General features: G+C 41.7%; 1 protein-coding gene and 1 long non-coding RNA gene across 2 annotated transcripts in view; both read left to right on the forward strand.

The window, feature by feature from the left end:
- Window positions 1-13,665, forward strand: part of SRSF4 (serine and arginine rich splicing factor 4) — a 28,069-nt gene that overhangs the window by 949 nt on the left and 13,455 nt on the right. The window lies entirely within an intron of this gene.
- LOC125099291 (uncharacterized) lies at window positions 7,502-11,970 on the forward strand. The gene is made up of 4 exons (XR_007127087.1): window positions 7,502-8,170; window positions 9,831-9,969; window positions 10,944-11,127; window positions 11,796-11,970. It is a non-coding gene; the product is annotated as an uncharacterized LOC125099291 (long non-coding RNA).

Genomic DNA, 13,665 nt, shown 5'->3' on the forward strand with positions numbered 1-13,665 from the left:
TATCTTTCAAACTACGTACAGAGTTTCCATACTGTGGTTTCCGTTCTACGACTTGCCAAAAAATTGCTTTGTCGTTGTAGAATTTGTTAGAAGGTCGTGGCCTCCCTGGCTAGTATCTGCGGCAGCTAGTTAAGGAGACGGAGATTCCCAGCTCGAAATTGCTAACTTACTGCCTCCCCGGGTTTGGGCTGTTACTTGTATTCCTGATCTGCTTTGGCAAGCAGGGCCACCCGGGGCTACACGTTTCAGGGAAAAGAGATGAGTCCGGCTCGGAGAAGATACTCAACGGGGAAAACTAGGAGAGCCAGGAAACGTTAGGTAGGGCTTCAAACACATAGATCTAAAAATTAAAAGGAGTGGGGGGGGGGACATTTTAGGGTACTAAACCTTGAGTGTTAGAGGAACTCTTGGCTTATTTGGAAAAAAAAAAAAGAAAGACATTTGCAACAGGTCTGATAATGGTTACAGGTTACTCTCCATTGTAATACTAGCAACTAATACTTGAAAAGTTGGGAAAATTACCTCAGTTGCACATTTGAGACAAATTGGTAGCTTCTATATACTCACATTGTTGGTTGGCTTTAAAAGTTATTTCAAAGATTTCAAAGAAATTGTTAGGAAGAATCACCTTTTTTTTTTTTTTAAGATTTTATTTATTTATTTGACAGACAGAGATCACAAGTAGACAGAGAGGCAGGCAGAGAGAGAGAGAGAAGCAGACTCCCTGCTGAGCAGAGAGCCCGATGTGGGACTCGATCCCAGGACCCTGAGATCATGACCTGAGCCGAAGGCAGCGGCTTAACCCACTGAGCCACCCAGGCGCCCCGGAAGAATCACCTTCTTACTAAGGAAAATGTCTTTGATAAAAGTGTTTATTATGGGGCACGAGGCTGGCTCAGTCGGTGGAGCATGAAACTCTTGATATCCAGGTTGTAAGTTCAAGCCCCATGTTGGGTGTAGAGATTAGTTTAAAAAAAAAAAATTTTTTTTTTTTAAGTGTTACTATGAATACCGATTTAGAGTAAAAGGTTTAGGAAATTACTCACTTGGTACAATAGAGCTTTTGGTTCTTAAGGAATTTAAGATAAAGTGGGGTTTTGTTGTTGCTTGATACACATATGAAAGATGAAATGGAAACTCCCAGTTTTCTTCAGAGGCCAACTAAGTTGACAAGAGTAAATTTTGTCATCAGTTTTCTTATCTCCAAGGGAAAGGAGCGTTAGAGATAATTGTAAAGCATTTGGCTCATAGCTGTAAATGGTAGCTATAATCAAATGGGTTTTGACTGTGATCATTAGGAGACAGTTTCAGTATTTGGTAACATGAAGCGTATTTGGTGAGGTCTGTTTTCTAAAGTTACTCAAGTGATAGCAGGAAATAATGTTGATGTTAATGGTAAAAAGGCTAATGGAACAAACATGTTAATAACCCACCAACGAGATGCCTGCTACTGTGCTAAATGGATTGGAAAGAAAGAAAAACGGTTTCTGCTCTTGAGTAAATTAAGTGTTGACAGTTAGAACATGTCCACTCTGGGTTAAAAAATGCTTGCCCTCACTTTAAACTCAAGTAAAACTTGGAATGGTTTGTTGGAAGAGATTTGTTTGAAATGGGCTTTGAAGAATGAATTGAGTGGGGCTTGAAATAAAGTGTCTGGGAATAAAGTATGTTATAACCGGTGATGAGGAAGTGGTCCAGTAAGGAACACTTTTGAGAAAGAATGAGGAATCAGGCTTGGATTGAGTCTCATGAGGGATTTAGCTTGATTTGAACAATGTGAACCAGAAGCATCGACTGTAAGATTTTACACTGAGCATCCAGAAATCATGGATAGGAATTGAAAGGCTCTGGAGGGAATAATTGAGCAATCTGGAAAATGGAGAGAAAGGGCAGATCCTTGCAAAACCCTAAATACCTGGGTCTCTTTGGGGGAACTATTCTCTTAGCAGATCTGCTGCTAAACCATGATGTATGTGAAATCTGTGATTGAAACAAGGTTGAAATGAGGAATGGGAAGTCATTTCAGGGATTCGAAGGCAGGTGAGACAATTAAACTGGCACATGTGGCAGCATCCAGGAATCCCTGCCAAGGAAAGTGACTGCTGAGCAGAGGACCAATGGTGTAGATGGATTTAGAGCAAGAATTGACTGGACTAGATTGTAGAAGTCCGGAGGCGTCTGAAAGGAAGGAGGAGGTACAAAAGGGAAAGATGGCGTAATTTAGAAATGTGTAAGCCTATGGTTCTGGACATAAGGGTAATAGGTCTCCTTGAGAAGCATTTTTTACATACCTTATTTGTAATTATTAGTAATCAGACCTCTAAAGCAGATTTTGGAGGGGTAGGATTTTGATGAATTGTTGAAGAGTTCACACTTGTAGAAGTGAAATGTATCAGTAGACAGTAGATAACGTTCAGAATTAAACAGGCATAAAGTACTGGTGTAATTGGAAGTTCACCAAATGAGGAAGCAGATGGAGAAGGTGAAGGGAGATTTAGTGTCCAGGTGAGAATTTTATGGATCCTCTTGGGATTTCAAAAAATGTGTATGTGGTAAAACATTCCCTGCCATTTTATTATTCCAGGGGACCTAATCTAGATTGCCTTTATTTCAGAGAATTCCTAAAAAGGTGGTTCATTTGGGACCACAACATGATGTAGATCTCCCAGGACCCTATAGACCACTCGAGGTGGTAGATGTAGGGTCTCCTACATTCATACCTGCCACACTAACTCCAGCAAGAGCCACTATGGGACCAGGGGTCAAGGAAACAACAGCATTAGCAGTGCCTGTCTGTAGCCTTCCAACTCTGGTAACTTTTGCTTCCTTTGATTATTTGTGAATTCTGTGGGCTTTCTTCTTTATTAATAAATCATGTGAAGTGTAGAAGAAGGTTTTTCATATGGTAGTTTCTCTTGCCACAAAATCTTTTGGTTACAGTTGTAGATCTTTATATCTTACTTTTTCCATATCTTAGTTAAGAAATTTAATTTATCACTCCCTGGGATTATTTTACTTGCCTAGGAGCTAGACCCCAAATCATTGAGCGTTTTTTGTTTTATTTTTAAGTTAACCAAAGACATGAATTAAAACTCTACAGAGAAACCTGGCTATGTATTTCCCCCTGTGCTTCATATTGCAGTGAAATCGTGAGTAGCCAGAATTCTCAGGGGGTGTTCTTTTCTGTTTAATTGGATTTGCACAACTTCTTATGTTATAAGCAGGAAGTTTTTATTTTCACCGTCCTCAAAAATCCCCTCAAGTAGAAGCTACCTTAAATTTTTTTTTTAATATGTTGAGACTCTTTAGTGAGTCAGAATTACTGGTTTTGTCCCTGATCACTGTAGAGCATTGTTAGATTTTTAGATACTGAGATGAATCCCCCAACCCCAGACCCTACACAGGGATTTTTCTCTGAGTCCTTGATGGGAGCTTGTTTTGTTTAGTTTCTTGTCTTTTCGTTTTTAAGGAGCAATAACGGAAATATAATTAGTTTAATGTTCCAGGTTATTGGTTTCTGGTTAATTGAACTGTGGGAGATTATCTTCACCCACCACCAAATAGCAATAAATGCATTATCATTTTTATGATAATGGCACAACTAATGAGTGCCAGGAACAACAAAGAAAAGGCAAACACTCTTCCTTTAAAAAGACCCCACCACCTTTTTGTCCACAGGCAGTTCTGCCTTCAAAAATAATGGCATAGTTGAACCCCTATGGTTCAGGTCTTTGAATCTTTCTGTTAAGTAAGGCATTTGGTTCTGGAGTAATTTATCTAAAAAGAGATTAAGACAGTTTTGTTTAAAGGAGCACTTGAACAACTTTGTTTATACATAGTAAGAATTAAAGACCCATTTTTAATTCCTGTAGTGTTTCAAAAATAGCATGTATTTATTTCCGATTGTAAAATTTTTACATATTATAAATTTTTTTTAAATACAGAGGACAAAAAATAATTATCCGAAGATAACACTGCATTTTGAGGCTGTCTTTTTTTCATACATCCATGCTCTTCTTAGGCCTCCCCATCTTTTCTACAGACCTAGGGTCATACTGTACATCCTGTTTGTTTCTACCTGACAGCCTGACCTTGACCTTTGTCATGAAGTATTCTCTGACAACTTGATTCTTAATGGGTTCGTAGTATTCTCACATATCAACAGTTTGTTTTTGTTTTTTAAGATTTTGTTTATTTGACAGAGACACAGCAAGAGAAGGAACACAAGCGGGGGGCCGGGGAGGCAGGCAGAGGGAGAAGCAGGCTTCCCACTGAGCAGGGAGCCTCATGTGGTGCTCGATCCCAGGACCCCAGGATCATGACCTGAGCTGAAGGCAGACACTTAACAACTGAGCCACCCAGGCACCCTTCAGCAGTTACTTATTGTACATAATTAAAACCATGTTGCGAGACATTTAGATTGTCTTTGGTTTTTTGCTAATGTATGCTTTTATGGCACTGTGGTAAATATCCTTTATGTAAATCTTGGGGTGGATTCCTGGGTGGACTTTTGTTGGAGTCAGAGTATATACACATCTTTAAGGCTTTTGCTACCCATTGGTTTCCATTACTCTAGACAGAGCATTTATATTTTCACCTGTTGTGTTTAAGAGTTCCTATTTTCCTGAACTCTCAACTAGCCTTCATTATAATTTTTTTAATATTGTGATTTTTAACAAGAATGTTTAAAATTGTGTATGAGGAAATTATCATGCAGCCTTTAAGGCTTGTCCATTTAGCCTACCAAGCCTAACAGCTTCAAGAACTTTTTTTTTTTATTAACAAGTAATGTATTGTTTGCCCCAGGGGTACAGGTTTGTGAATCAGGCTTACACATTTCACAGCACTCACCATAGCATATACCCACCCCAGTGTCTATAACCCACCACCCTATCCCCCTTCCCCCCAGTACCCCTCAGCATGTTTTGTGAGATTAAGAGTCTTTTATGGTTTGTCTCCCTCTTAAAGTCCTCATATCTGAGAGATCATATGATAATTGTCTTTCTCTGATTGACTTATTTCGCTCAGCATAATACCCTCTAGTTCCATCCATGTCGTTGCAAATAAAAGATTTTGTTTCTTTTGGTGGCTGCATAGTATTCTATTGTGTGTGTGTGCATGTGTGCATATATATATATATATACGTGCGTGCACACACACCACATCTTTATCCATTTATCTGTTAAGAGCTTTTTTTAAAAAGAACTTGTTGACTGATTAGAAAATAAGTATAAAGTCCTTTTAACATAAGGTCTTCTTTTTATTTAAAGATTTTATTTATTTATTTGAGATAGAGTGAGTACACGTGAATGCATGTGCAGGAGCATAAGCAGGAGGAGGGGCAAAGGGAGAGAGAGAGAAGCAGACTCCCTGCTGACCCAAGACACACACACCCCCTTCAGGCCATGCTTACTGGAACCCAGGACCCTGGGATCATGACCTGAGTCAAAAGCAGACGCTTCACCAACTGAGCCATCCTAACATAAGGTCTTATGTGCAATTTTATGTCCCACTTTTTCTGCCTGATTTATCTCATATATTTTTTCTGTTACATAAAAATCTTAACATACATCATTTTAACACCTGCAGAAAATTTATTGTATGGCTGAATCATGATTTACCCAACCATTCCTCTTAGGTCATCTCTAAATTCTGCTTGTTAAAATAACGCTGTGATTGGTATCACATGCATAAAACTTTGTATTTTTATCATTCCTTAAGACAGTTTCTGTGAAGTAAAATTCACGTGTCACAGCAGGAAAGAATGTTTTCAAGGTTCTCAATGCATGTAATGCCGAACAACTTTCAGAAAAGCTGCATGCCAGTTACTCTCGTACCAGCAGTGTATGGCGCGTGTCACCTCAAGTCTTTGGTAATTTCACAGGTGCAGGGGGTCTTATGTGTCTTAACCAAGAACCTTTTCTTAAATGAGTAAGAAATAATGAGAAATAGTGCTATGGATTTAGTAGCATTCTTCATTAGTAGTATAACCATTACAGATGTGACCAAGTTGGTTTTTTGTTTTTTTTTTTAAGATTTTATTTATTTATTTGACAGAGAGAGATCACAAGTAGACGGAGAGGCAGGCAGAGAGAGGGGGGGGGGAAGCAGGATCCCTACTGAGCAGAGAGCCCGATGCGGGACTCGATCACCAGGACCCTGAGATCATGACCTGAGCCGAAGGCAGCAGCTTAACCCACTGAGCCACCAAGGTGCCCCACCAAGTTGGTTTTTATACTGCAGTCTCTTGTAAAAGTGGGCCTGCATCTAAAATTTAAATGTTACTTTTTTTTTTCCTGAGACATGGGTAATTTTTAAGTTTCTGTCATTTTGAAAAATCAGTGCCAAGACACAGAACCGTACTGTAATTTTGACCAAATGTTGCTAGCATAAATTACCTGGCTTGAGACTTACTCTGTGTGGTTCTGGTTCTCCAGTCAGTTTGTGATAAGAAGAAACATTGTAATTATTCAGCCAAGTCATTTTAAACCCTTGTTCCTCAGTTTAATGTCTTGCTCCTCCCTTCTCATTGAGGGAGCATATGAATAAAAGGGCCATGTGAAGTATTTGTCCCTTTTAAAAGGTAAGCATAGGATGTAGACTAGCTAAAATATGATACGGGTTCCCAATATTTCTGGATGCATCCAAGAAACTTAAACAGAAAATTGTTTTTTGAGCTTCTCTAAGAAAGATGCTCATAGTATGTGAGAGAATATTATTGGGGGTGGTCTTTATAAATTTGTAAGCTAACACTGAAATTTCAAAGCTTTAAAAAACATTAGCAGCAGGCGCTTGGGTGGTTCAGTTGGTTAAGCAACTGCCTTCCGCTCAGGTAATGATCCTAGAGTCCCAGGATGGAGTCCCACATCAGGCTCCCTGCTCAGCAGGGAGTCTGCTTCTCCCACTGACCTCTCTCCTCTCTCTCTCTCTCTCTCTCTCTTTTTCAAATAAATAAATAAAATTAAAAAAAAAAAAAAAAACATTAACAGCTTGCGCTTGGGTGATTTATTTTTCAGCTGCGTACACCAGAGCGTTTTACTAACAGGTGTTGTTGTCTCTAGTTTGTACTGATTGGGAAACTGAGGAATTCGGGCAATTAAGTGCCTGGCTCAAGGTTATAGAATGAGTTCTTGCCGACTCTGGAAGCTGAAGCACTTTCTTATTCTCATACCAGATACAGCAGGAGCAATGGCAGTCACAGCCTATCTCATGCTCTTCCCTTCCGTGGTTCAGTCCTGTTGAGAAGGACAAGAAGGTAGTTAGGTTCCACAGCCTGTTTGGTCTCTGGTCCCAGCTATAGTCTTCAACAAGCTAAAAAAGTTACTGCCGCCAGTGAAACTGGTGGTAGTTTTTGTGACACTGGCCCTAGACAGAAACTCTAGTGAAACTCTCAGGCTGTTCTTTGAAGAGCTTTAAGATGGTGTCAGCTCTGTCCTGGCTGCCCGGGGTAGGGATTGTGTGAGCAGATGCAGTTAAGTGATCCCTGTCGCGTTATTGCTAGGGCTGTCTGGTCTTGGTCGCCTCTGAAGGCAAAGGATCAGGCTGTGCTCTGGATTTGCATGTCCATATTTTGAGGAAATGCCCTACATTACCTTTCCTGTGTGTTGAGATGAAAGTCTGGAGGTCTTGGAACTGCAAATGATACCTGAAGAAGCACCCAAAGGACGCTTGTCATCCTTCCGTCAAGTCCCCCAGCCACATCTTTAGGCCTGGATGCCGGAATCGGGGGCGTTCGTAAACAGAGACCTCCAAGACCGAGAGAAAGTGGGGCAACTGAAGGAGGAAAGGGGGGAGGTCTGGATCCAGCCTTCAGGAATGGAGGAGGTGAGCAGGAGGCTCAGGCACGGGATCAGGAACCACAGACCAGAAGCACTGAGTTTGAGAAAAGTTATTTCGTGTGGATGACCGAAAGCTGTTGATCCGTTAATGTTAAAAGAATTTGAAAATGTTAAAATACTAAATGAATTAAATGACCGATTTCAAGGGAAGGGTGTCCCCTAAGAAATAGCATAGGAAGTGGCATCTTTAACCAAAAAGGAAAAGAAACTGACGGCAACCCGGGGACCATGGAGTGGTTATAAGGGATTATGGGAACAGCCAAGATGGTCCCAGAGGTGTAACTTCTAAGAGGCTTTAACACCTGTTACCCACTCATAGTGCCATTTTAGAGGTAAGTATAAACTGGCTTTGTTTGTGGCTTTTGTGTGGAATCAAGTAGTTCTGTCTGCTGAATGTGAACTTCTATTTCACTTGGGTGTAACAGATACCCTATTCCTATCTTACGTCCCTAGAGTGTTTTTTTTTTCCTAAATTGGTAATATGACGTTCATCTCTTGAGGGTTTTTTTTTTTATACATATATTTTTTAAAATCTAATTGTCTTCATGAACTGTAGTGTGTCATCAGGGAATAGTTAACCCCTTTTCTTGTGGGATCTCTTCATTTACTCTTCGTGTTGATAAGTGTCAGAAAATGGAAGGCACACAGGTGTGATTGTTTGTTTGCCCCTTACCCGCTTTGAAGAAAGCAGCCATGTTGAATTTAAAATATAAATGAAACACATTTTTTGTGTTGGGGGTTGTGGTTGTAATGGTGACCCACAAATTATTCAGGAGTTTGTTGCTTTCTGGGAGTAGTCCCATTTTATAGGGTGGAAATATGGTAGTAGCCTAACGAAAGTGAAATTGCTTAGCACCCTTAAGTTCATTTTGAAACAGTTTTGGATAGTTGAAAGAATTGGCAGATAGGCCCATAGAATGGTTACAAAATAAGACTTGAATTTGAACTTGATACTGATTGCTCTCTATCTCCTCCTATTCTGGAGGAATTTTGTTTTATTGCTCAATATTTAGGGCACTGATTGTTTCTATTATATTTTCTTCCCCCTGATATGTGAGCATTCCTTTAGAGATGGGCTGGCATTCCCTTAATGATGTTACCTTTCTCTGTTTTCCTAGACTGGTGCTAAAATTTTGATGAACTATAAAATTTGGTAATTTTGATAGGTTTGGTTCCACAAGTAACTTAGAGAATAAGTGTTCATAACTTCCTGGTATCAGTACCTATCAGGTGCAGAAATGGTATTTTTTACCATTTAGTATTTGTCATAAGATGCTAAGAGTCATGTGGGCATTTCTCTTCCACAGCACATAATTTGATAAAACTGATTTTCTGTGCTTCTAGAGCTTGGATTTCTCAAATTTCTCTTTGGACCACATCTTTCCATTACTGTATGGGAGGCAGTAGCACATGGTAGTGAGTGTTGACTTTGGCTAGGAAGGACCCCAAGTGTTGGGTAGCCTTGGCAAGCTCCTTCCCAGCTCTGAGTACCGGTGTCTCCATCGGTGAGCTCACAGTAAACCTCAGAGTTGTGCAGATTATTACAAAGGAATTTGAGGAAAGAAAGAATTCTGGTGGGCTGGAGTAGTTAATAGTAGTATGGAATTAAACAAAATTAAATCAAATCTTAGGTGCCTACCATCTGCAAAGTACTTTCCTGGTTGCTGCTGCTGTAATCCTGGTGTAGTTGGCAGTCCGTAAACCTTATAGTATTCTTTGATTTCTGGTCCATTTTTTTTTTCCATACCATTCATGCTTATATTTTTTGGTCCCAGTCACCATTCCTTAAAAAACTAATTAAATGCATTCTTAAATACATAATTTTGTCAATATCCATTCACATCTACCACCTCTAGGCCCAACTCTCTGTCATCTCTATGCTGGTCTAATTTTTGCTGAGCCTTAAAACCAAAGACAGGTTCCAGGGGTTGTTGTGGGACCTCCAGAATGGGGATTGCACAGAATAATCTTATTTTTCCTCTATTCTTCTAGTCTGTTATGTTCTGAACCCACACATGTTTTCGGAAGGACCAGATGGCTGACACTGGCTAATGGGAACCAAAAGACAAGAGTGAAAGTAACCTGGTTGTCACATACCCCAAGAGTAGAGGGGCCTCACCTTTGCCCCAAGGTCAATTTCTTTATCTCTCTGGAGACTTTACCCCGTTTACTAAAAACTTGAATACAACCTGGCTTATCCGAAGTTAGATTATCAAGTCAAGCAGCAACATTTGTTCAATGAAAAGGGTTGTACTCAGGACTGTGAGAGAGAAGCAGCATCTGCCTTTACAAAGGCAGTGTAACCTGGTAGTTTAGAACTTGAGTCTGGAGTCAGGTGGATCTGGGCTCAGATCCAGCCATAACCACCTACGAGCTCCTTGGCAATGAACAGTAGCTTAGGCTGTCCAAGCCTCAGTCTTCTCATTTGTGAAATGGGAGTAATCATAATAATAGTACATTCTTCACATACAGTACGAGGAATGAATGGAATATCACAGATAAATTATTTACTGCGTGCCAGGCACCATACTAAATATTAAGTCGTTGTTATTAAAGAGCACATAATCAAATGAGAGGATCAGCGCACAGAAAAAAGAGCAAGGCCTTGAAAGGCCATAGAAACATTGTCAGGTAAAACATAAAGTGGAATAGAAGTGCCAGAGCTGAAGAAGGTGCTCAGATAATTAGGCGAGTATGGGAGACTTCGTAAGAGAGAGAATTCTCAACTCTGTGGAAGAAGATTGTTTTGCTTCACCTTGTGTACTCAAGGCACTCAGGTTTGGAGAACGATCAAAACAAAGCTGTTTAGGAGTCATTATAGACCTCTGAGCAACAGAATGATCTAGGAGCTGGCTTTCCCTGCTACACCCAAAGAGACAAGTTGACTAAGTAAGAATAGCCATATCCTGGAATTAAGTAAACTGATCAGACAGGAAGAAGACGGCTGGCCTTGGGGGCCCCTGCAGATGAGAGACCAAGGGCCGGGCGGCAGGCTGAGCAGGCAGCCGGAGAGGAGTCATGAGGGTAATCCCGAGTGCTGGGAGGAGATTAGTGGTCAGGGGCTCCAGGAGAGAGAAATCATGAGGTAGGTTTTCTTCTTTGAAGGTGGGGAAAGATCAAGTGCAGACTGAGCTGTGGCCAGCGCTTACAGACCAGGAATCCACACTAGCTCTAATCAGAGAGCTCTTGGTGTGCGGGAACTGCCAGTTTGCCGACGTGAAAAGAGCCCCAGACTGGGTACTGGTGAGCCCTGAAGTCGCACCCCAGCTCTGCCACTCAGTGAGCACGGGTAAGTCATCCACCTTCTCCGGGCGGCCTTGATGGCCATCCCTCCTCTGAGGCTAAAGAAAGGGAGGCCAGAATGCCCAGAGCAGCCTCCTTCCTGTCTCAGGATAGGAAAGGATCTCAGGAACCCACTTCATGTGGTAGGAGCTCCTAGTCGTGGGTCATAAACAACCCCTCTGTGACCGGAAAAGTCAAACTGCAACCGTAATCAGTGACCCAGAGCAGTGAATGTGACGCTGGGTAATTCTGCTTTGAGGGCCTGACCACTGCTTCCCTGGGATGTGGCAGACCTCTGGAATTGGGCAGTGAGCGCTCTCACTGGCAGGCTTTTCTCTTGAGTTGGCCTCACCTGAGCAGTAGAGAAAGGTGCAGAAGGGTATTTCTGCACTTCTCCATGCACGTTGTGCAGACATGAGGATTACTGCTGTTATGACTATCCTGTCAATATGTCCTAACTCTTTTCACCTCATAGGACCAAGTTGACGGAAGCGTAGGACCAACACTGAGTACTTTCGAAAGAAAGCTGTTTGATTCCTGTTCACCGAATGCCATTTCTTTCAGGGTAGATTTAAGGGCTCTGCCCTTAAAGAACAGTGCTATTGACCCTAGTTTGAGGGTTCAAGCCACCCCATGGGTTAACTTCAACAGATGAAAATTTTTCCTTGGCTACAGCAACATCCCTAATCCTGACCAGCCATGGAGAGGTTCGGTTCTTACAAGGAAAATGAGTGAATGTGGGAATGGCTCACCACATTGGGAAAACAAAACTCACATCCTGCTGATGGTTGGCTGAGGACTGTCATGTCCACATACAAAGAAAAGCATGTGGCACAGTTGTAGGACAAAGGTGAGCAGAGATCTACTGTGGAAAGGGGCACATTTTTCTTATAGAGAGAACATCCAAGGCATGCCCCTCGGTAAGCAGTGTTGGTGGGTGATGGCAGGCACACGCATGGAGGCTTGCTTTCCCTTGCTCCTCATGTCCACTCTCCCTGGGTTAGCCAGCTCTGAGCACCCCCTTCGTCCTGCCCTGCCCGGTTAGCTTGGTCAGCATACCTCCAGAGCAGCTCCTGCTCCTCGGTTTTCAGAAGGGACTTTTCTCCAGTCTCTCAATTCAGTGACGATGTCTGGGAGACAGAGGTGACCCTCAGTCCTTCTGAAAGTGGTGGGGTAGGTGGCACATTCTCTTCAGTGGGCCATGCAGGGTGGTATTTGGGACCATGGCTAGAGAGGATTAGGATCAGGGAAAGCCCCTCCAGCAACAACACAGGCTCAGATGATAATTCTTGGGTGAAAAAGTGTGATTAACGTTTCTAAAAATGGAAGTCTTAGGGTAATTCTAAAACCACGTCCTTCTGGTTCTAGCATTTCCGAGTTCTGATAGCCCAAGCAGTAGGGGTGCTGTTGACCGGGGGCCACCATAGCTGGCCATGGCGGGCACCTGCACTGAAGTCTGGAGCAGCCCACACACCTCCGAGTGGCTTTGTTCCTGCTCTCCACAAACCTGGCCATACTTGCTAAGAATCATGGTCCCTGCTTTTTTAGGGAGAAAATGACAGGCACTCTTCCTCCCATTTTGTTTTGTTTTGTTTTTTGGGTAAATCTGTCAGGATAGAATGTGACCCAGAGGAAGAAGAGTTAGGGAAAAGGCAATAGCAGAGGAGTGGCAAAGAAAGAAGCTTTTCTTTTAATTGAAAAATGGTGTGCATTTAGTGGCCATGCTTTTTGTTCTGTCACATAGGCATTTGGCGGGTGGGGGGGTGTGTGTGAAAGGTATGACATCTGGGAGGAAAGCAGGAAGAGGCACATGGGAAGGTTTTTATTTTATTTTTACCAAGCCCTGTGGTGGAGGGATTTTTAAACTTGTCTTAAGATTCATTCCTTCATCTTCTTTATTCTTATACTGGAATTACTGAAAGATGGTGGGTTTTTACTGAAAGAAGAGGAGGGGTGTCTGCAGCTGGAAAGAAAGCTGTTGGGTTGTGTTCGTGAGGCTTACTCATGGTCCCACCAGAGATGTGTGCACACTGGTCCACACGTGCCGACACGTACAGTGTGCATGAATGCCTGTGTGTACAAAGGGTTCAAAAGGAGAGTTTTTGGGGGGAGATTAGTTTCATGTTGTTTGCTGTAAAGCACAAAGTGATGTTAAGATCAATGTAGAAAGATCCTCTAAAATTAGTTACCAGGGAGGGCTTTATTTTCTTGAAGGCACTAAGTTTAATTCAGAGACAGTTTTAAAATTTAAAACTAAAATTGGGACCCATACAGTAATTTTTAAGGGCACCTGAGATGATTAAAATTTAAATTTATCCCTGTCCATCTGTCACTGTGTTATTCCTGTGATGCTACCAGATTAGTTGAAATTCTCTCATTTCAACATTTACCTATCATACTTAATGACATTAGGAGAAACCTTAGGCTTATGTAGTATAGCTCCTTTTATTTCACAGATAAACTGAGACCCAGGAAAACAAAATGACTTAAATCTGCTTGTCAGAGTTGATTGATAGCACAACTAGGACTAGAACCCAGGCCAGTT

Source organism: Lutra lutra, chromosome 4 (assembly GCF_902655055.1).
Source record: "Lutra lutra chromosome 4, mLutLut1.2, whole genome shotgun sequence".
Lineage (NCBI taxonomy): Eukaryota > Metazoa > Chordata > Mammalia > Carnivora > Mustelidae > Lutra > Lutra lutra.